This window comes from Dromaius novaehollandiae, chromosome Z, assembly GCF_036370855.1.
Source record: "Dromaius novaehollandiae isolate bDroNov1 chromosome Z, bDroNov1.hap1, whole genome shotgun sequence".
Classification (NCBI taxonomy): domain Eukaryota; kingdom Metazoa; phylum Chordata; class Aves; order Casuariiformes; family Dromaiidae; genus Dromaius; species Dromaius novaehollandiae.
The window spans coordinates 81,970,961-81,994,302 of NC_088132.1; the positions used below are offsets into that span (position 1 = coordinate 81,970,961).

The 23,342-nt window shown below is 47.2% G+C and overlaps 1 protein-coding gene across 10 annotated transcripts in view; it reads left to right on the forward strand.

Moving 5' to 3' along the window:
* LOC135325130 (CBP80/20-dependent translation initiation factor-like) overlaps positions 1-23,342 on the forward strand; it is a 201,430-nt gene that overhangs the window by 110,115 nt on the left and 67,973 nt on the right. The gene's annotated exons all lie outside the window — the stretch shown is intronic.

Below are 23,342 nucleotides of genomic sequence, written 5' to 3' on the forward strand. Positions count from 1 at the left end.
AAAAACTTGGGTATGTCTTAGATTGCTCCAGAGAGCTGAGACCCTCCTTCAGTGCAGGTTGGGGCTACAACAGCTTGGGGGAACCTGGAGCAACCCTAATGTCCAGCTGCCCTCGTGCAGATCCCCCACTTTCATTAGAAGAGGCAACTGGCAAGATATTTTCCATAAAGGCTTTGAGTTCCAGTAACTTACTTCCTCTCTGTCCATTAAAAAGTGGAATTTGCTGACTTTCAGGGCCTGCTGCAAAATGTGTAGGGTTGCAAGGGGTTGGCAGTAAGCATCAGATGCCTTTCCATGGGAAGGAGTCCGCGTGCTAAGTAGGCAGCCGGCTGAGCTCCTGTGGAATGGGTGATTTTAAATCTACTGAGTTAATTTAATTGTGCAAATTGTGTATTTAATTGGATAAATTGCATATTTAATTATGTGAGGGCATCTAGAGTCCTGCATAGGAATTGTGCTTGTGGTTAAATTTGAAAATAAGCAAGGAATCAGAGAGGCAATTGCACATGCAGCTTTTCTCTGTGTGCACATTCTTGTGCTGTGGCTTAAGCTGCAAAGCCAAGACAGTAAAGCCTGTCTGAGACCAGGAGATTGCAGGGTTAATGTTATTTAACCGGAGAAAGAGTGGCCAATGTTTTCTTCAAGAATAAGCTGAAAACTGTGTGTCTGAGCTCTGATGCCTCACTGGGGCCTGATTTTCCAGGGCAGTCTTGCAGAGAGCTGCCCAGTAACCGTCGGGTTGTGTCCCAGAATCACAGAGCCGTCACTTCTTGAATCGCTAACAGCTCTCAAAAAGCCACCATACGGTTAACTCTTGTTTGGTTTTCCTGAATTGGACTGAGCAACTGAAAAACAGCTGAAAAAAAGTTTGCTGCAACGTTCAAGAAACATTCTTCTGTGGGCAGAGACCAGGCATGGCAAGCTGGTCCCCACTGCGAATTTCCCCCCGGGCTTAGAGCAAAGCTCCGGTTTTCAGTTTAATGTGTCATTCCTGTAATTTGGATGGTTATGATGTAGTACTTGATCACAAGTCTCTGTCTGGTTTCACTTGCTTTCATGTCACCATCCTTGAGGGTTTTACAATTTCTTCGGTTTAAGTCTAACAGTCTTGTGGGGATAAATAAGACCAAGTGCCAAAAATGAAGGGTGTTTGAGTAATCCCTCTGGAAGACGCTCGCTAAGGTGCTGTTGTGCTGCTATTGTGAAGCGGCGATGGCAAGCCAGGAAGAAAATCAGACGGGTCCGGTGCTGGCAATGGACCATGTGTCTGTGGCCTTGTGGTTAGTCAGCGACAAATTCCGTTTCCACTCCTCTTTTGGGCTCCTTTCTTTTTCCCTGTACCCAATTGAAAATACAATTTGGTCTTGTGATTTAGAAAAAAAAACTTGTTTCAGCTGGGTTGCAGCCCTGCAATCACAGAAACATGATTAAAAGCAAGTTTCGTTCTGTCTGTGTTGCAAGCCGGGGTTGGATTGGGTTCATCAGAGCACTGCACTGCGGTACTTGAGTCTTGAGCGCTTCAGGAACTGCAACGTGGATTAGACTTTAGTCTTCCCACCCTGTCTCACCTTGCTCAAAATGGATCCTTTTTGCCATCCAAAGGCAGTATGTCTTTGAGCCAAAGGGGAAGCAGCAGGCAGAGCAGCGGGATGCTCTGAGCAAGCTGAAATCCAGCAGGACCATCACGACCAGCTGCAGCCTGACTTGCAACGTGCAGACGTGGTGCTCCACTTGCAGACACCTGCACCCAAGCCAGCGATGGGCTCACGCGTAGTCGGCCTCCAGGCAGGTGTCCCCGTCCCTGAGAGCACAGCCGTTGCTGTAGCGCTTGTACAACCCGGCACGCGGGCCTTCGCGGGCATCGGGTCTCCATCTCTGCCAACCGTGTGTTGTAGTGGTGGTGTGGGTGATGAAGGCTTCGTGGGGGTGAGGAGCTGCTGTCCAGGTGAGGCTCGCATGGCACAGCAGCAGGTCACAAAGCTGCTAAGAAACCCATGAAACATAGACTTCTTTGAGCCATGCTGACACGTGTCGTGCCAGAGCCTCGACTCTTAAACGTGGGCGATTGCACGTAAGCACTTTTATCCCAGCTGAGAAACCAGTCCACTTTACAGCTGTAAGGGTCACGCTAGATGGATTTCTTTTTCTTCTCAGTCTGTTCAGATTACCATGATAAACTGCCAGCAGCCAGGTCTATTGGAGATGATTTCCAACCCAAATGCCTGCCGTTCACTGGGAGGAGCCCTCTGGGTTCCTGAGGTTGTCAGTGGGTGTCCGGCAGGTTTTACAACAGGAATCTGCTTGGATAGGTGTGACTCCGCTTTTCCAGGTACCAGCCCAGCTCCACTGCTCTGTGACCGCGGGGAAGAGACTTCCCTGCTCTCTGCCTCAGTTTCCCCCCTTAAAACAGAGATCGTGCCGCTGGAGGGACCAACATGTGCCCAAGTCCTTTATTGACACGGACATCCTCGGTAGTGCTGCCTGTCAGCATGTAGAAAGAAGAACATTTTAAGCACAAGAAGTTAAGAACCCTGGGCAGAGGGAGCTGGAGCGAAACAATCGATTCTTTTAAACAACTATTCGCACCGAAAAGGCATGGTCCCATCCCCCAGACCTCGGCTGGGAGACCCCAGCAGCCCCCCACACCATTTGGTTTGATGGACGGCACTAAATCTAAGCAGCCCAACCGCTGGGGATCCCCACGGCTTCGCGGCCCGTTTGGGAATGGAACGGGACCTTGGGCTGCCTGTCGCTCCGGTGCCACTTGAGATGCCCCGGGAGAGCACTCGCGCTTTAAAATTGATTTCTAGCAGTAAGCGAGGTCTCAAAATGGTTATTTTATGTGAAAAACACGGCAGAGTGGGAACAGGGGGGAAAAAAAGTCTCGCCGACCGAAAGTGTTTTGCAGTTTAAATGCCAGATTGTGTTGGAGCACAAACTGGTTGCAAAGCTGTTCGTGCTTTATTGCAGTGCTATTATCTTAATATCCCAGGCATTGTGTTAGTGGAGAAAGGATTCATTTCATAGCTGGTGGAGCTGCACAGGTGGTATAAATATCCCTCTGCCGTAGGACCAGCAGAGGAGAGATTTTATTGCCAGTGAAACAGTTGGGAGTTATAGGCCTTTGTTTTAGACATTGTCTGGACGTGGAAAGACACAAAATTGCAAAACCAAGCCCAGGGTGCTCTGCCAGAACCATCGACGTCCAGCTTGAGAAAGTTAGCTGATTAGCTGAGAAAAATGTTTTGTGCCCGTTCTGCCATTGTTTTTATGTGAGCGAAACTTTAAGAGCGCTGTAAAACACCCGGCAGCTCCTCGCCCCTGCGCCGGAGCAGGGTCTCTGGGGTGCGTTGGGGCCTGTCGTGTATTAGGTGGGATTTGCCCCGGGACATACGAGCTGCGCTGCTAAAGCCAGAAATAAAATCAAGGAGCTAAGAGCCCTGCAGATGAGGCCTAGGAGGGCTGGGATGGTATTTGAGAAGCAAGTGTAAATGCCTGAATGCAAAGGAAAAAGAGCCGGTTTCTTAGAAAAGGGTTGGTAGCGGTGGGGTCACTGGCCGAGGGGGTGGGAGCAGGGTTAAAACGCAACAGACTTGCACAAAAATGAGTGTTTTTCCTAGTTTGTTTGTTAGAAGCAGGTGTGGCCTCAAAGCCCTGGCACAAATGCCTCTGGTTTTCATTATGCAAGCTTTTTTCCTGAATTAGGCATTTTTCTCCTGAAAGCGGTGAACACTTAGCATTAACTAGCACCACAGACACCATGAGCAGATGCCCCGTCTCACCCCTCGCCCTTGGTGTGCACCCAAGGTGGATGCACCCAGCTCTCCTTCTCCGCGACGTGCCTCCTTGGCGCAGGGATAACGCGTCCTGCACCCCTGCGAGGCACTCGCTGGAAGATCTCCTGCCATGTGGATGAATGGCCTCTAGGAAACGGTGGTCCACCTTGCAGATACGCAGGCAAGTCCAAAACTGACCTCTAAACAATCTACAGATTCACCCTGCCTTGCCCGACAGGTTATATTTAGCCTTCAGGTTCCTGGTAGTTTTTATGATTATATTATAAAAGAGCTGATAAAGCAAATTTGCATCCAGAAGTCTGCCTCTTTCGGCCTTCTAAAAGATATTGCTTCTCCTCACAAACTGTAATATTTTCCACCCTCGTCTGCTGCACAATTGTGAAGCTCAGTAGAAGCTAAGTCTTGGGCTAGTGAAGCGAAATGACATTCATGTCCAGCCATGTTGTAAATAGTTTCCCCCTGCCTTCCACTCAGTTTCTTTACCTCCCCATCTTATTTTCTAATGGAAAAAAAAAAGGTTTCAAAATTACCTGGGATTTTTTTCTGTTAGAATCTTTTTTTTGAGTTTTCAAAATCAAGCTTCAGAAGTGCTGTATTTATGCCCTTGTTCGTGCACATGCAACCATAATTCTCCCGTTGCGCATGGGAGCAGATTAAAGGTGACATTAAAACAGGCATTGAATTTCCCATTTAAAGAACGGTCAGTGTGGGTCTGTTTGGCAGATTTTCTATAACGTAGATCAGTGTTAGAGCACATCTGGTTCAGAGTTTAATTGTGTGAGGTACTGTAAAGGGGATGACAAGGTCCTTGTTGCAACGAGCTTATAGTCGGGGAAGCAGAGCGGGCAGAGGTATCGCACTCCCCACCTCACACTGCAGAAATCTCCGTGCCCTGTGTTTTGTCTGTAGGTTTGGACGCACAAGGGGTAACTATTCACCTTCTTTATATAATGATACTGAGGAAGGGCATTACTGCTTAATGGGATCATGGAAAAAGCACAGCAGAGGAAAGTATTTTCATAGTTGTCAGTGTGAGCAAGGGTTGAATACCAAATGCTAATCTGCTGTCTGCTGCCACGCAAGACCCAGCTTACTTAGATATCTCCAAAGGGAATTTGGTTTGACCTCCCAGAAGCAACCACCGCTATGGAAGGAGAGATTATCCCTGGGTGGCAGCAGTACCTCTCATGCCCTTCCCTCCCACAAGTAGTCAAGAGAAATGAAACAGTGCAGGAGATGCACGGTGGATCCATTTCTCAGGTGCTGTCCTCTAGCCCTTCCCAACTGAGCTCTCTGCTAGCTGAGCACAAACCATGGTGTCCCCGGGGAGCTGCACTGTGAGTTTGGCCCATTGCTTTTCAAAAAAATTCCCCCCAAAAACGCCACTTGTTAAATGTCTACTGAAATGCTGCAAGTCAGCTTGCTGCTGCACGAGGTTTCTCGGGTTTCCATGTCATCCTGGGATGATGCCTTCCGAAGCACAGAGTCTGGTCAACCAAACCCAATGTCCTTAAGGCTCGTTGGCAGAAGTTTGTGTTACGCTGCTTGGACAGCCTTATGGAAGCCATAGGAAACGTTGCCCAGTCTAGGTGGGATACACAGGGAATATATGGAGTCTCCATCACAGGACGTTTTTAAGAAGAGATTTTCACAAGCCATGATTTAGATTCAGTTACCCTGTCTTGAATATTATAAAACAGCCTAGATGATTAATCAAGCTTCCCATCCCTGCTATTTTCTGTGATTCCCATGTACTGATGACAGTGTAAAGAACATGAAGCATCTATTTTCTTTTCCTTCTTAAAAGAGGCTCTTCAGCAACCGAGGGAGTAGCTGGAATTTCAGCACAGCAGTGTCCTTTCTCGAGCTCATGAGTCCCCTTTTAGACTCCAGGACACAAGATGGCAAGAATCAGATTTGGCTTGAAAGCCTTCCTACTCTTTCATTAATTCTCCACCTCTACACACGCACTTCTGGCCCAGCATTGCAGTGGTCTGACTAAACAACAGGTTTTCAAGAAGTCCCCTCTTAAATTGCTTAAAAAGGGTAGGTGGGAAGCATGGACTTTCGTGGATCTTCAGTGGGTTTCTCAAAGTAGGGTTAAGACAGGTAAGTTTACACCAGTTCTTGATCTTCTGATTAATGGAGTACTTAACTTGTTCTGTGTCACTTAGGGAGGGGGAGAGTTTTACTGAGGGACCAGGAAAATTCCTTAAATTCCTAATCCTGGGGAGTTCCTGAAAAGTTTGCACAGTCATAATCTCACTAGTTCCTTTGTCGGTAGTCCTGTGTGTTTTCTCAATAAGCTAATTTAGCTGTTTATTCCTGTGCTGCTCTCCGTAAAACCCTCTGTGGGTTCTTTTACCTTTTAAATATTTATAGCTGTGCATCTCAGTGGTATCTGTTTAAATAATGATTCACACTTTTTGTTTGGGGTGATGACATTGAATGGAGAATATCAGTTCTCTGATGCAGATTCTGCTTGTTTTGGCATCATGTTAAATTCAGAAGTCAAATCAGTTCGACTTTCTTAACGAAAGGAGGTCTTCATATGCGTGTGGATTTGGGCTGGTAGCTTGCAGGGGCTTTTGGTAGTTGTTCTGCAGGGAAAGGCAGGAGAGAATTATGGGAAGAAGTGCAGCCCTGTGGCTGGGAGAGAATGAAGCAGAAATTTTAAGATCTCCAAAAGGCCTCCAAATTCCTATTTTCGATATAAAGGCATGGATCCTTTGTGATTTTTCCAGGGCCACCGTGTCTGCCCCGTTCCAGCCATGGGAGCAGGGCTGTTGTGTTGTCCAAGTCCCTGGTGGGGTTTGGGGCGACCAGAGCAGCAGGTTGTGTACGTCCACGGCCACGCTGGCAGGGACTGAGCCAGGTCGCGGGGGAAGGACTTTCACCCATAGCGTGCTGCCGTTGAGATCCTTCTCCTGTCAGATGTGGATTTAGGGGATGCATTTCTGCAACTGGGAAACCATCCATCATAAAGCCCTTGTGTGGGGATGAGGAGAAGGAGCAGAAAACCGCCCAGGTCCTTCCCACTCTTATGTGAAGGAAAAAAGTGGGACGAAGAGGTTCTTGTGGTTTCCCTACCTCTTCTCAGCATGCCACAAATACCTATTGCTTTTGATAACAGGATTACTGAAATGTCCCCAAGTTTTCTCTTGCGCTGTCCCAATTTGCTTCCTACCGTTAACTTGGCTTTACACTTAAATGATCAGGAAAAAACAGTCTGGATTCTTTTTTCCATGTTGTTTTTGTTTTTAATTAGATTCAGAGCTGGGGGAGGCAGAAATATCCTACTTCCCTGGAGAGCCCCGGGTGGCTGTCAGGGACGGTTTCCTCTTCCTGAGACCCGAGCGTTGCGTAAGTGCCACTGGCTGTGCTGCTCGTGCCTGCGTTGAGAGCGAGGTTATCTGGGGTGAATACAGCAGGGCAGTTTCCACGGCTCCATTTCCATGTTTGAAGGCACCATCACGCCCGTCCTGCTCTCTTCCACAGCCTGGCGTGGCCCAAGGCACCCAGCCACCACGGGCTCGGGGCCAGGCGGGACTGTCCAAGATCTGCTGAGGAGCATAGGCGAGCGGTGATATATTTCTTTTCCCATTATATTTTATTTTACAGACCCTCGGGGACACTTAGCCACCTTCGGTGATTAGTTCCACTGATTAAGCTGCTTTTCCTCTTGTGGCAAAGCCCCTTTGTGAAGAATTTTCAATAGACACCCGGCTCGGGACATTGTTCCTGTACAATTTCCTTTCAAAACACCATAAAGGGTATCCTACCACTTTAGCCTGTAATAAACATTGCAGGAATCCGCTTTACCCGACCTGATCCTGCATGGACAAAGTCTCCATGTGCTGGCAGCCGGTGGCAAGAGGGGGAAGCCGAGGGAGGACGGGTGGAGAGAGGAAGAGTGGGAGCAAGCAGCAGAGGAGATAAGCAAGGATGGGAGTAGCACAACTGCTTGATGATGGAGCAAGGTGGAGCCTTTGGCAGGGGGATTTGAGATCAGAGATAAAGCAAGAGGGTTTTTTTGATTTTGGGGTGGGGTTTTTTTTATTGCTATCTGTTAATACAAGGATCCAGGGTCACCTAGGGAAGTTAACAACAACACAAACTTAAAAGCACAGAGAAGGAAATGCTTCTTCGCACATCTCTGCTTGTTTAGCCTTGCCAAGCAAAGGCTGGGAGCGGATATGGATGCTCTCTCAATACACCAGGGGTAAATATCGTGGAGGAGGAAGGGCTATTTATGCTAAAGAAGAGTGTCACCACGAAAACCCACTGGATGAAAACTGATCATTCACTTATATAGGCTAGAAATTAGAAGGTCTAGCTTGATTACCATCAAGGGAATAACAGAAGGAAGGAATTGGAGTAGTTTGGCCCTCTGTGGATGGTTTTCTGTGCAAAGCCAGGGGACAGCACTCAGTGACACAAGGGCCCTTCATAGTTATTCCCATATGTTGCCCTCACAGGAGGTTATCGGGTAGATACAGCTGCGAACCTATGGAGAGCTGGCATCGTTTCAGACCGGTTAACATGTTTGCTGCTGCTTGGGCAAGGCAATGATGGACTAGGACTGAAATGGTATCAGAGGGGTCAAGAAAGTGTCCCTTCCTACCCATCCAGCCCTGTTGGCCAGACACATTGGCATTGCACAGTCCTTGCTGCCCTTCCTTCCAGGCATCAAGTGGAAGCTCCTGCCAAGGGTCACCAAACTGGGAGCCAGTTCCCAGGAGAAGGGAACTGAGAACAAAGAGCCCAGACCAGGATCCCCATGGAAAGAGCATTTCTGGAGCACTGAATGATCAAAAAGCCATCTTGTGATGACCCGTGGGTATCCGGCTGCAAGTGACTCATGCCATGGGTGGAGCGGCCTGCTCTAGGACTGGCATCTTCTGGGAAGCACTGCAGCTTCTCGAGTGCAAATCTAAGCTCGCAAGCCCCACAGGCCTCAGCCAGCCCTATAGCACATCTTTTTATCTCTCCCAGAACTGAATGTGGCCCTGCACTGAGCTGGTGAACATCCAGCAGGGCTTGGTAAAGCCATCTTGGTTCCTCTTGGCTCCGGAGCTTAAGTTCATCCGGGCTTATATCCAGCATCAGTTCTGGACTGCCTCTTCTGAGAGCCACTGGCATGCCCCAGCACCATCCCCAAAGCTGTGTGCTTAGGGTTTTGCCATTACTGGAGTGGTCCATTTAAAACACCAATAATATTAAGGTGCCGCAGCTGGTATTTAGCATTTATCGGGGAGTTTGTTTTGACTGTCACCTGTGTCTCAATCTGTGACACAGTGATGGGGTGAGTAGGGGTTTTCTACCCACCTGCTCTGTTTGAGCCATTTTCATCAGGACTAAGCCCTTACGTAATGAAGAGGTCAGCACAAATGTGCCCAGCCGTGAGTCACCTATAAAGGCAGATGGTGTGGCTGGAAGCCTGCTGACAAAACGCACCACGAAAGGCAATGCCGTATCTACAGCTCCTTTCCTGATGCTAACAACAGCTGACAGAGTTTGGTCTTTCATGCGATGCAAGGAAAATGTACTTCTGTGAGTACTTGGGTTCTTTAGATGGTGGCAGAATTGATTCAAGACTGGTGCAAAGAGCAAAAAACCCTTTGAGAGTTCAACGGGATGTAGTCTGCATGAGCAGGACTTTGGGACAGTCACCATATTCACCACCGTTCTTCATATCTGCTTCATCCTCCCTGTATGTTTGTCTAAAGGGGTGGTACAGAGGGAGTTAAAAGTTATTCATCTAAGCAAATTTAATCCTTTCCTTTCATTGTTCCCTTTTCTTTAATGCCAGGAGTCAGTGACAGGAGAGAGCTGGGTGCATTTCCCAGCTGCAGGGTTGCCACCTCTCTGCTGAGAGCAGCTTTGTCGTTACATAAAGACTGTACAACACAGGGCCCTTTCTTCAGATTTTTTTATAATCTTGGTGACTGAAGTGACTTTTGTCCTGCAGACTAAATTTAATGGGAATTGCTGCCAGTGGCCTTTATGGCATCAGGACACTTTTGCAGGTTGTTTTTCTCCATCTCTGCAGCTGACTGAAAGACTTATGTACCACTGGCAAAACATTTTGCTGTTATGAAACCTCAATAGAAAAATAATGGCCTGCTGGATAAGCTCAGGGTTTTATGATGTTACTTCATAGAAAGTAAAATAATTGTTCCAGCAAAACATCTAGGAGAAATTTTTGCACTGTGGGTGTCTGAGGTGAAGGGACAGCTGATTTTCTCAAAACTCAGTATTTTTTTGGTGCCCCCTTACTGCGTGACCTCAGGGGCTGCACTGGAGGACCACATCTTGTTAACACTGACAGTTCTTCCCTCACTTCTTTTCTACCGCTGCCTGTTCTCATGAGAGTTATTTTCCAGACGGAGGGGAAGGGATGCACACCACAGCTGCACAACCAGGATGGACGTTAGCGAAGCAGCTTGTCCCTGTAGCTAAGGTACTAGGTAGGACATGGGACATTTCAGTTCTCACTTTTGCCAGTGACAGCTGGGATTCAGCTGCAGAATCACGGATGTCTAGTGCTATTTTAGATGCTGGAGGATATCGTGAAACACCTGCGTGAAGCTAGCAGACACTGGACCCATGTGAAACCTGCAACAAGATGGGGTGGAGGCCAGGCAAGATGCCTTAGAGAGTCTCCAGTGATGCAGACAGCTGTATCCCACCGTATGTGTCTATAGCTAAGATGACCATCTGTGAACTGAGTGCCCAAGTTCCCATTATAGTCAGTGGGGATTTGGTCCATACAGTCAGTGGAGTTCGGAGGATGGTTCATCTCATCCTGAAGCAGGCGTTTGGCCAGGTGAATCGCTCTCCAGCCTCCACTGCCCATAGGGATTGGGCTGTGACTGGTTATAAGAGGAGTTCAGATACCTCGTACTTAGTCATTGACATTGCAGATACCTCAAGTTAGGCAATTTGAACCCACTCTTTGTGTGAAGCTGTGGAAGTCCCTTCTTCTGTGCCTCTGTTTCCCCACGCATTAAATGATGTTTTCTCTGGCCATTGTAAGCTCTTGGGGGAGCAGCTGTTCTGTACTCTAGGCACATACATACAGGGCCTGAGAGTCTCCACCATGGTGCTCTGGTAAAGGCCTTGTACAAGACTCAATTTTATAACCAGCCCTACAGTAATGCACTGAGAGGAGGGAGAATTCCTCTTCCCCTGGGCCAAAGCGGGAATTTCTAAAGGTTGCGTTCACAGACGCTCAGGGAACTGAAGAGCTTCACACAGAGATCTTCTGACCTTTAAATATGAAAAATGAGTCTGGCCATCTTGCAAGAACAGGTTTCCTTGCTTTATTTCACCTTCCCATGTTGACCAGAACCAAGGAAATCTGAACAATGAAGAAGTTTGGGAGGAGCTGAGCCCAAACACCTCACACAAGAGGAAACACTGGGACAAGGATTTGTTTCTGTGTTCTCTTCAAAGAGAAGAAAGACTTCAGACTGGACATTTCATTTCAGGGAAGAGAAATCTCTTCTTAGCCACCTGAAACCTGACATGCAAGATTTTCCACCAAGTTATTTTCATGCTTGCAGAGAGCAGGTTCCCTATGCTTTCTTGGCACTCCTGTGAAGCTTTGGGGACAGCAGTCTCCACTTCAGAGCTTGCCTGCCATATATATTTCTGCTGTCTGAAAAAAATGTGTCTGCACATAGAAGGTGCACATGGCTGATGAAATGCCTCACCCACATTTACATCATGGCCTATCTGCTCTCTCACTCACCCCTCTCCATCCTGGCTTCTTGACTCCTGTCTGGCTTCACTGGCAAGAATAACCCCTTCTTATACCATCAACTGTCCTCCTGCAGCTGGGTCTACCAGCCCGGCCAGCTGGGCAGTGCTAATGAGCAGAAGTTGATACCAGTTGCTGGCTTTTCAGCAGCCTGGGTGAAGCATGGTTGGCTTTTTCATCCTTAGTTCTTTTTAGGTAGGTGCTGACAGCACAAACTGCTGGTATCACAAGTGTAGGAGCCCTGAACCATGGAGATGCATGGCCTGCTCCCCTTAAAACTGCAGCTCATTGTCACCTCTAGATTGGTCAGACTTCAATTAACAATTAGCACCTTTTTCTAGAGGTTTTCTTTTCCACAGATGGGGAGCTCTGAGCTTGTCTTCTTGTGCTCTGTGTTTTTTCCAAAGGGGCTTTTAGTAAGATGTGTGTAAAGAGCCTAGTAGCAGGATCTGCCATGAGGACTCCCCTTTCCCTGGAGAATGCCTGCACCAGCAGGAAGGGACTCAGCTGCCTTCCCGCTCCCTCTTTGCAGGAACATTGTATTTTTGACTACAGAACGAGCCAACTTCAACAGGCTGCCCCAACCTGAGCCTTTCTTTTAGCCAGGTATATGTGACTCTGAAGACATTAGGCTGAGTTTCTTCATGACAAGGAGGGACCAAGATGCAGATCCCCTTCTTCCCGAGCAACGTTTTTAATGACTAAATTTATTTTCCTGAAAGTGGCTGCAGGGCAACCCAGTGCTTTTTGGAAAGAGAGCAGCTAAGGAGAGCCGGTGTGACTGCTGTGCCTGGTGGTGAGCTCGGTGTGCAAGGACCATTCCTACTGGACTGTGACTGCTGGGATCTTGGGGGGTGGCTACCGAGTTCACGAATCTGGCAAGTCCTAAGGCAGGAGATGACTGAATTTAGAATCTGGGACATGGTGGCATTGCAGGACATGCATTAGAGTGAAATTTCATCACGCATCTTTTGGACAAAGCATACGAGCCCCTCCAAACCCATGGGATCAGACAGGGTTTTGTGAATTGCTCTGCTGGCTGTAGGATCCTCACTTCTAGGAAGCTGTGTTGGGGATGTATGCATATTCCCTTGGAATGAGTCCTAACTATTAATAGAAACATATATACACATAGGTGTCTGTGTCATTTGCACTTGAAATCATGGGAGAGTTAGGAATGGACTGTAAATTGGAGTGGCTTGTAGTCCTGCGTGTGAATTTTAAAACCATTTTCTAGCTTGTGTTTAAAGGAAAATATTATTTCATTTTATGTGAGAATCTGCTGTTGTGCGTTCCCTATGATCTGGTTCTGAGTTCACATACACCGTCCTCTTATCCACTATTTCATGAAATCCCTTGGTTAAAAAATAATGGTTTTTCCTCTTGCTTACCCTCCTTATCTGTCCCTCTGTGCTGAAAGGTGCATGCGTAACTGGGTTATTTTAACATTTTGTCTTGCAAAGTGTTTTCTCGGATAGACTTTACCAAAAGAAAACTTGTTTCAGCAAGTCTCATATTGTCAAATCACAAGGCTAAGACTGCAGTGACACATGTCGTCTCCAAGATGGGTAGTTTTGGGGTTGGAAAGATTAATCAGATTGGTAAGAAAAGTCTGAACGTCTTTTATGAGTGTGCCATGCAAGATATTTATTTCAAAACTCCTTACAATAAGCTGACGTGAAGGTCCGTATTCCTGCAATTTTCCTGCTGTCTTTAAAGTTGCACTATTTCGAGAGCTGCTCCCATACCGTTCTATTCATGGCCCAGCACTAGTGCTCATTTCACAAATAAAAATAGTAATGGGAATGTCACTCACCATAGATTTTAAGATTGCAAGTTATTTTGGGTGAATGTGAAGGTGAACGTGTTTTACAGCTGACATTAACATGTCATTTTTAATGCTGTGAAATTTTGGAAAAGCCTCAGAAACCCGTTCTCAAAGGTCAAGAGGGCAAATCTCTCCTGCTGGGAGAGTGAATAGAAATGAGTTCATAATTAAAGCGTGTAGTACTGACACGTTTGCTTTTTCACCATTTTAATTGAGGTTTTCAGAAAGGAAGAGAACTTAAAACAATACAGAAATGTCTTTTGTTCTTTCAGAGCCCTTTATTGAGGTTTGCAGTGAGTGGAGAGGATGTTTATTGAAGAAAGCAACAATATCGAGACATTATTTCAGCGCAGAATTTCTGTTTGTAGCTGGAACAAAATGCAGTTTTTCAGATGAACTGCATGCTTGCTGAAAACTAACCTCAAGCACAATGTTTTCTAGCATTTTTATTGAGCTCAACAAACGGTATTAAAACAGAAGGAAAAAAGAGGAAGGAATTAAAAAGGTTGAAACACCCTTTTTCTTCTTAGTAGCAGTTTGAATCAAATTTCGTTAACTAAAAAGTCTTATTCAAGTACTTGCCTGCTATAATAATGAGTGACAGTACTAGCATCTCGTTAGTGTAAAGGTGCAAATAACTATAGTGAAAACACTTCTAAACAACTGAAAGCCACTGGCTGCAGAGATGCTGTTAAAATAATAGTTGCTGTCCTCCTTAAGGCTTAGAAACGTTCAGCCACTGGTGAAGGACGGGCCACGTTTTCAGCAGCAGTTGCATCAAAGCTACATTTCGGAAGCGAGTGCCATGCACGGGGCAAGCCGCGCTGGCTGGAGCTTGATATCCCGTAGGGCGAAACGAAGTGCTACTTCTTGAAGTGTTTCTTCTTCAAGATGAGAATTCTTGAGGATTAAGTGTTCATACTTAAGACGCTACCGAGTAAGCAGTGGACACTTATGGGAGGACAGATCTCCGAAAGCGTGGGTGGCACAGAGGCTGCTCACCATGCGCGGCCTGCCAGAGCAGCCTCTGCGGTCGCAGATGAATATTGTATCAGCTGAAGTGTTAGTTACAGGCAATTTAGAGAGGGATCGTTGTTTCTTTCATTTTGATTGTCCGCAACGTTGTTGAAGTTATTATACTAAATTAATTTGCTGAACTGCAGGTCCCCCGAGTGCAATATCGTTCCGTCGGTTTGCTCCTAAAAGGACTCGGCTAAATGATTGCGTTACTGCGGCTTAATGAATTACCGCACATGAGTTGGGCCGTGGTAATTGCCCGTGTGCACGCGCTCCTAGCTGGTTTTTAATGCAGAGTGCATTAAGCTGAGCCTGCATCGCCGAGGTCTGCCATGACTTGCCTTATCTGATGTTTGCCACGAGTGAAGCATGGGCACGCTGGCGTGCATCAGCAGAGGGGTAGCAATCTGTAATTCCCAATTAGCTGTGCTAATTCAGTGCTGTGCTGGAGCCCTGCTGCGGCCTCGGTGGTGCAGGCTATCGCCATGAGCCGAGCGCCAGCCTCCGGGAGGTGGTTCCTTCACAGGTGACCTCCCGAGAAGCCTCTCTCCCTTCGCTGACGGTGGGGGAAGCGTCAGGAGAGAAGACAGCAAGTAGATATCTCCCCAGGGAGGTCAGTAAGAGCAAAAGAAGAGCTGGATCTCCTTTGCTTCTTCTCAACCTTCCTCCTTTTGATGTCGCGATACTTGGCTCTCCAATGTGCTGGTGCTGCTGGCCTGCAGAGGACTGGGATGTGTCCCACCTCTGCGACAGTGGGGTGACCCACTGAGCACTTATATTTGCTGTTCAGTTTAAGGAAGCTGGACTCAACAAGATCGGAGTCAGCATTTAAAACAGGTTGTGCTGTTTTGAAAGGGAGCGTTGACAGAAGAGCTCAGGAATGCCTGAGCTGGGACCTTCCATCACCCAAGGTGCCTCTCGGGCGGTTCAGGTCTTTCAGCATTGCTTTGTTAGCTGAAGTTATGGTTTATTTGTTTTTAAACAACAAAGTCATGGTGTGCTCAGGCAGATATATTCCATACCAGCCAAGGGACCTGGACTCAGCTATACCGATGTCCTCCGAGCTGTGCTGCTGAGAGAGTTTCGCTGGTATGTGTCTACCAGGAAAATCCGCTTTGCATAGCGTGGCACAGGTAGCAATCGGGTGAAGTCAGCCAGACAAGTCATGAGAGAGCAATTAGGAGCAATTAGGCCTGGCATCAGCATCCCCGGTTTAGGTGTGAGGAAACTGAGGCAAAAAGGAGTGAAGTGGCAGCGATTGCACAGTTCATCCCGCGCAGACCTTGCGGTGAACCTGTGGCCTCCGCATTCCTGCTCTTGTGCACTAATCCCTTCACCCATGAGACTGTGCTTAAAGGCTGCCGTTTTAGTGTCATGTAGTGCAAAATATAAACGTCTACGTGCTACTATTTCAGCCTGTCAGAATTGAGGGAAGGAAATATAGCAGCAGGTTCCTCTCCACTAGGAAACCGATCTGTTATTGGAATGGTTTTCTCTTTGGTGGAGTGTTTCCGGCGCAGCTCCTCGACGCTGAAAATGGTTTTCTCCATCTACGTGTTGTTTTTCAACGTGAGTTCATGGCAGGCATTGTCAGTGGAATGAATAAGCGGTTATTTTCCTTCTCCTGCTTTTAATCCTTTAATATAAACGTGCGGCACTTGGCGATTCAGGAACCATTTTCTGGGGGATTCGTCCCCCCCTTTTCTCAGCTCAGACATTCGATTGGGTTAAATCTTGCGGTCGTCACTCGGGAAGGTATATGGCTCAGTGCAATGTGAATTTATGGTTGTATAAGGGCATGTGGTTTACATAAAACCTCAGAGACTGGTTTGTAACCTGTAACAAGCTGCCGTAGGAAGGATGGAAAATGCCTCTGCTTTTCCACACAGTGAAATCAGAGCGGGGGATCCCTGGCAGCAGGTTGGACCCTTTCGCGGGAAATCACTTGTAATTATCGTCAAGGGTTTTGTCACTGGGTTGCTCTCAAAGATTATTTGACAATTTTGTATCCCGGCCAGGGTAGGCCCTAAATCAAGGCTGTCCTCAGGCTCCCTCTGTGCCTTTCGCTCATGTAGGGCTGGAAGAAGGTGAGGTCAAAAAAAGTATTTGGGATCGTGAGTTGTCACCCTCCGCACCACCCCTTGGGGTAAGATCAATGCGGACTAAGCCCCAGAATATACGTTTGTACCTGGAGGTGGTGGAAACCGTGGTTCACGGTATGTTCCTGAGAAGGGAGCTAAGGATTCCCATCAAATTAACAGGAATGATGCCTTCTCCAGGCTCTTCCAGCTAACAGCAAGATGGACAAGGCATCACATAGTGAAATGGATTTTATAAATGCAGTGCGAGATCTTCATATCAGCCTCTAGGGCTGTAGAAAATCTATTATAGGTATTTGCATCCTGCTCGAAGCACCCTATAAAGCAGCTTCCCAGTTCTTTACCAAGAGTGTTTAAAACCCTTTCCTTCTCCTTGCAAGCTGGAGTGGGGACTTTGGCCCCAGAGACCTGGGAACAGCAATGTGCAGGATCTCTGCAGTGCCTCCTGGCATGGTTCGGTGTGAAGAAGCTGCCAGCTCAAGTTGTTTGGGCTCTTGTTGCAGAAACAATATTTCTGTCTGACCCCAGTTAGCAACTGATGTTTGCAAAATAAAGAAGTCAAGGCACTGGAAATACTTTCCATTCCCACTCTTGTCTCAGCCCAAAATATTAGTATTAAAAATATTGCATCTATTATATGCAGCTAATATCTCTACTGGCACGTAAATCACCCAGGGATTTTTCATCTCCATATTAAAAAAAAAAAAAAAAAAAAAAAAAAAAAGTTAACTATGCTCTATTTTTGGATATTTGTTAACTGTTTTGATTCCGTTTATTCCTACTAAAGTCTCAGCAGTCTGTCTCCAAGGGACCATCTGTGGGAAAGATAGTCCTTAGATTGATTAGGAAGGTGCCGAGATCATTAACAGGCATGAAGGCGTTGAATATCTACTCTGTCTCTGATAATGTCTTTGGCCTGACCTCCTCCAGGACATGAGTGGGCAGTAGGCTTCTTTCCTTCATTTAAACTGGCCAATTTTAATTAATTTTGTTGTTACTTATCACTGCAGGGTAAAACCAAAAACAAGAATGACCTCCCACAGCAGAAGTTTTGCCTGGCATAAATATCTATGCTGATGCGAACTGATTTACTCCAGTTCGGTCATGGCTTGATGATATGGGAGCTTTGGCTCTTTAGGAGTTCCCATCCCCTTTTGCTCTTTTCCACTCGTGTCCCTTTTTCGGGGAGACAAAGGTGTTTGTGGTGCCATGCAGCGATTTGGGTCAGGCCGGTGATTCTTCAGAAATCCGTATTTGCTCTCCTCAAGCTTTCTTTTTCTAAGCTCGACCTGTTTGCTGATCCAACGCCATGCATGGCCAAGGGGTTGCTGCAGGACACTGGGCAAGGAAGGCAGTTTGGGCAGAGGGGTGCAAATCACTCACTGCCCGTTCCTGGTAGCCACCATGAATGGTGCTTTTGGGCTGCCCAGAGCAAGAATCAGGACACGCTTCTCTGATTGCGGCACTGGGGTAACACTGGTAAAAACACATTCGGGCCCCAGGTGGGAAGGTCCACCTGGGACTGTGTGGCTCTTCCTCACTTTGAGCCTCTCCGCGACATGATGCACATCGAAGCGGCGATGCACCGTGCATTACTGGATTGGGGCAGTGGTGCTGGGACGCTGCTGCTCTAGCCACACAGAAGTCCAAAGCATCTCTGCTCCTTGGGTTGGTGTCCTACCAGATCCCTGTGTCGGAAGTAATTGCTTGCCATGGACTTCTGATCGGCTCATGTGTCTGGACAGCTGTTAGGAGATCCTGTCAAATCTTGCTTGAGCTTCTACAGGAAAGACGTTTATTTGTTCACTAGAAAGCACTGATATAAATAGGATATGGAAAAACTGAGGATGTCTCCTTGCTGCGGGTCAAAGAGTCACAGAGGTCTAAATGAAAACAGCTGAACAAAAAGGCAGCAGGTGGGGTTTTTATACGTACTATTTAGGATGTATCGTGAGGGACAGGACCGTGGACGGATGGTGTGGGGCTGTGTCTGGGAGTCTGTGCATCTTGGCGTGAGTTTACATTTTATTATATCTGTTAGAGGATTATCTGATCTTGTGATAACTGATCAGTCTTGGTGTATTTTTAAAGGAAGGAGCCTAGAGTCTGAGATATAAGCTCTTTTATTGCAAAGTAGTAAAAGATGAATCTGTATCATTCAACTCGCATTCTTACCAGTAGTCCAGGATCCATGTGTATTTGCACTGAGCAGATTTTTGGGAAACATTGCATACTGTGGTTATGTATTTCGTGTTTAAACTATTTCAGCTAAAATGGATATAGTTGCTTGTTGCCGTGTTCTTCTATGGTTTTCATGTAGTTTTGGTGTTATATTTACAGTAAGCTAAGAATCCAAAAACATAGTTCCAAGTAATGTAATTTATGAAGAGAATCATTTTGAAGCAATTTCTACATGAAATCACTACAACGATTTCTACACCATTCTGGGCAATCAGCCTTGAAGTCCGGGGGGTGTCTTCCTAGCTGGTTGTTTGGTCTGTGCAACAAGGGCTTCCATCTGGACATTCCTGATGATTTGTGGGAGATCCAGCAAAGCATTTAAAAGAGCTGTTTTGGAGCTATCTCACATGCCATCTGTACTTGGGATGTCTTTCCCAAGCTGGTGTTGCAAAACAGCTACTTAAATTCCTCCTGAAGATTCATTTCCATGAAGCTTACAAGAAAAGAGCTGACTCAGGCAGCCCGTCCAGCCAAGCATTTCAGCATGCGAGGAGTTTCATTTGACTTCAGCAGAAGACAAGTTTGCTCTTCATCATTTTGCCGAGCCTGCTCCGATGGACTTAGTGCAGTGCCCTTTCAGCCAACAGCACCATCTCTGTGCACTCCAGCCTGCGGACCGTGTGCTCCTCTGCTCCTTTTACTGTTCTTACGAGTGGGCTGCCCATCACCATGAAGGGAGCCGAGCTGGGGCTCGAAGGTGTGAAGAGATGCAGCAGAAAAGCATGAGGGAGAAATGAGGTTCATTTCTGTGCTTGGAAAGACCCTTGCTCATTGCACATGCAGTCAGCATCCCATAACAGAAGATAACACTTCCCATAATGGACCTTGCTTTGCATCAGCCTTACACTACTTTTCTGATGTATTTAGCTATCATGTGAGCTCTTTAGGTGTCTCTGCATGAAGTCCTTTAAGACTAGCCTTTTGTTTTAAGTTTAATTATTTTATAAAGGCCAAACAAAATCACTTCTAGTGCACAAAGAGAGGCATAGTGTCTGGGCCCAGTGAAGGGCTGTCTGCTGTGAGTGTACTCTGAGAGACCACAGCAATGAAGAGGGTTGTTCGCAGGCAGGAAGCTCATCTCAAGATTTCCTCATGCTTTTCTATCGGCCAGATTCTTTGACCATGAGCCTTATCAGTCAAAAACATCTCTATCCTCATATCGTTGTTTTTGTTGGCTATTCTTGTCCTCTAGAGTTGGTTGCGTGTATTCAAAGATGCACACACGCAAAATGTAAAATACATGTTATGTCTCAAATGTTCAGTGACGATTTTAGAACTTGATCACCACCATTCTGACAGGTGGATTTTCTACCCTTCCAAGAAGTAATGTCCTTTTGAATGCTTAGGCTAGTTCTAGTGATTGGTGTAGTCTTTAACGTTAGTGACAAAAAGGCATAAAAGAAGTGTGAATAATTTCATTTTTGTTTTCAGAAGTGAACATGACATCTTGTTCCCTTCTCATCAGAGAAAAATGCAAACAAAAATGAAACTGGAGCCAAGCGAAACCAGTCTGAGAGAGGAAGCCAAAGGAAAAACACACAGAAGTCCTGTGTTCTTCATGCTTGGAGTTGGTGGTTGTTGCTTTTTGTGGGGTTTTGAGGTTTTTGATTAAATTGTGTGGAACCGTCAAGCTTATTTGAATGTTTCCCACTCTCAATCATGGCAAAGATAGAAAACAGCCAAGGCTGGGCTGCAATACTCTCTATAGTGACATGACACCGAGTTATCGTCGTACACGTGCGTAAAACATCAGAGTGCCTTTGATGGAAGCAGGCTTGGTGAAAAGCACTTCTTGGGAGAAGTCAGGCCTCTAGAACAGAAAGTCAGGCTTTTTTCCTCATAAAAATAATAGCAAAATGCCCCATGCTCCCTCAGGGTAGATCTTCAGCACCAATTTTAGATGCTGTAAAATTCCATCTAGGTCTTCACTGGAAGGCCGGAAGGCCTTCCAGTTTGGGCCACAATGTTCCTTAGGTGTCTAAAACCAGTGCCGACGGGTGGTTTTGTCAGCAGCAGCAGCAGTGCTGCCTTGCACAAACCCCTCTGGCCACGGCTGGCCCGGCTGCTCGGTGGTGCCGGTCCGGCTATTTGTGGAGCTGCGCAGCACACAAGATTAGGCAGCTGGTCTGCCTGGAATATTTCTGTTTTTTTCCCCTATTTTTTTTTAATTCAGACGAGTTGCCCAGCGTGGCTTACCACGCTGCCCTGCAGACGTTTGAATTCAAGGCTGGGGACAAGCAGAAGAGGTGGTGGCTTCCTTAAACCGGCTTTGAGGCTGAAAGAAATTATAGTCAAGCTCCACCCTAAGCATGAGCTCCAGAAACATCTTGGAGAGGCATGTGAGCAGTGAACTTCTGCCCAAAGGCTGGTGTTATCCAGCGTAGACACCCTGGAGTCCCCAGGCTCGGGGTGGGCTCAGATGGTGCCTAGCTCCCTTAGGGATCAACGGGGAGCCCGGTGATCGGCACCTCCCGTGGATCAAAATGAAAGGGTATAGGGGGAGAGGGGACTGAATATGAGTCCAAAGCACCAATCCTGCCAATCCCTGTGCATGTGCTAAAATGCCACGCGCGCTCCCAGGCATTTGGGCTTTAATCCCGCGGATCGGTGCACCCCGGATAAGGGTAATCACAAGGTCCGAGACCGCCGCTTAATCACCGCTGCTGCCAGCGACGGCGGCTGTCCTGGCCCGGGGTGGCACTCAGCCCCGGGCAGAGGGGACACGGCTGGGGACGTGGTGACCGGAGCGCGGAGGGGACAGCGGGGCTGGGGAACCCTCTTAGGGAGAGCCGCGTCGGGCCGGCCTCCGAGAGCACCGTGCTGTGCCCGGTGTCCAGGGCTGCCGCCCGTGCCAGGGATGGGGTTCCTGCACGTTTCACGCTGGGTGAAACACTTCATTCAGAAAGGTTGGACCCAGAAAAATCGGTTTGTTCAGGAGGATATTTAAGAGGGCTCTGCTTCTTCCTGCCTTTTTGTCTTTTCAAGCTGAGTTAATCCAGCCAACTAAATAGAAAAACAATGCAGAAACTAGCTTTCACTGTTGGTATCAGGATCTCTGAGACTTTTAACTCTTTCATTGATGACTCCAATAGTTATATTTAATTTCTCTGGCTCTCAACAGAAAATCCTGGGGGGATTTTCAAAAAGAAAATGGGAGCGAGGAAGGGAGGGAGGTGGCCTTTCATCCGATAGATCTAACCCAGCAAATCCTCCGTTCAGAACTGCAATAACGTTACGCGCTGGGGATCCTGTGCTCTTCTAGCCTCAAGGGTGCCGCGAATCCATGGGATCTTCCTGGGGGTGGAAGATCCTGAGGGGCCCCTGCAGGATTCAGAATCCGCTCCAGTGCCAGACCGTAATCCCTAATATCAGCAGTTCCTGATTAATCACAGGCATGTTAATAGCAAAGCTGATCATGAGACATTCCCAAGATTTAGCATTGCTCCTGGTACAAAGACAGCGTATAGCTTGTGTAGAAGTAAAGACAAAGACAAGCTTTCTGTGTATCCTGTGTTCTGTTCTCCAGTTTCGACACCTTTACCTGATTTTCTCTGGAGACAACTTCTGTAGAAGTTGTCTAAATGCAGTAGGGCACGGGAGAGCCATCAAGCAAAATGCGGTGAGGAATGTTTTCGTTTGAGCACCAGAAAGATTAACGGGAAGCAGAAGGTTAGACCTTGGGCACGGCACCAGTGTTAAGTCTCAACTTCTTGCCAAAGTAACTGTGAGCAGATATTTATTGTTGACTGCTGCGCGGCCCTGGTCGTGCCCCCCAGCCGTTAGGCGCTGCACAAAAGCAGGACGAAAACATCGTCCCTCCCCGCGAGGAGCTTGGCGTGTCCAGCAAGGTTTGTCCCGTAGGAGAGTTATCTCAGACTGAGGCAAAGCGTGATGTTCAGGCAGTTTTTCCAGAGGCAAATCATCCAGCGCTGCATTTCTGGGGGATGCCCAGAGCACCCGGTCCCAAAGCACACGGGCTGCTCCACATTGTGGGGTGAATTTTCCGGGTGCTGTTGGAGATCGAGCTGCTGAGCTCTCCATATTTACAGGAATCGCCTAACCAAATCTCCGTGCAGTCGCCGGGAGAATGCAAGCCCGCGTTGTCCTCAGGCTTTCGACATGCCAGACAAATGGTGCGAGCTTTCGGAGGACTTGTCTAGCTGAGGGATATGAGCAGGCCTGACGGGACAGAGCAACTGTGTTTTAGACTGCAGCTGTGCACGTGTCTGGAGTTATTTTCCCCAGCCTTGTGCTTTCCAGTCCCTTTCCTTGGGAGCAAATGATGTAGTAAAACTTACAGGAATCCCGTATTTCTGAGCACGTAGGCTGGTAATCACTGAGACAGCTGGAGTCTTAGATTTGTTTGCATAGGCTCCTCCATCAGAGCAGACATTTGTCAGATCCAAAGTCTGTTGAAAGGTATCTTGTTTTGTTAATTAAAAAAAAAATCAGTGGAGAAACGATAGCACAAATGATACCATCCTATTTCTAGCTTGGCAACCCTGGCTGTCTCCCCTTGCTTTTTAGTATTTCTGCAGTTTCTTTGTAGCTCTGAACGTCTCTTTAGTTTCCGCACTGATTGATGGCCAAATTCC